A 653-nucleotide genomic window follows, 5' to 3' on the forward strand; every position below is an offset into this window, starting at 1 on the left:
AGTCAGAATTTAATGTAATAAAATACAAGGATTAAATTAGGTCAAAACTTGATATAGTTATATCGGCAGATTAGATTCGGTCACAATCCGATATGATTATATAGGCGGATTAAGCAAGGTCAGAACTCGGTATGATCAAATAGGTGGATTTAAGGGAGGTCAGAACTCGGTATTAACTTATATGACCAGATAAGATCTGAACTCAATATGATTATAAGGATAGATTAACTGAGGTCATATCTAAGTATAGTTGTATAGGCGGGATTATGTAGTCCGAACTCAATAAGATTATATAGTGATGCGAAAAAGGGTTAAGAAAGATCAGAACTCGATATAGTTACATAATCAGATTAAATTAGGAAAGAACTTCATATGATTGTATAGGCAGATAAAATGAGGTAGAACTCGATATGATTAGATGATTAAACGAAGTCAGAACTCGATTTAAATACATAGATGGATTAAGCCTGATCGTATTTTAAGCTGATTGACAATAACGTCTCTTAGACATACATGTATGTATTTTTCCAAACGTTATACATCACGTCAACTATCTGGAGTTAAAGCATACTATAATTTATAAATCAGGTCAAATATCGGAACTAAGGAATACTAACATTTATAAATAATTTAAAAGATCTGAAATTAAAGAA

Source organism: Limulus polyphemus, unplaced genomic scaffold (assembly GCF_000517525.1).
Source record: "Limulus polyphemus unplaced genomic scaffold, Limulus_polyphemus-2.1.2 Scaffold76, whole genome shotgun sequence".
NCBI lineage: Eukaryota > Metazoa > Arthropoda > Merostomata > Xiphosura > Limulidae > Limulus > Limulus polyphemus.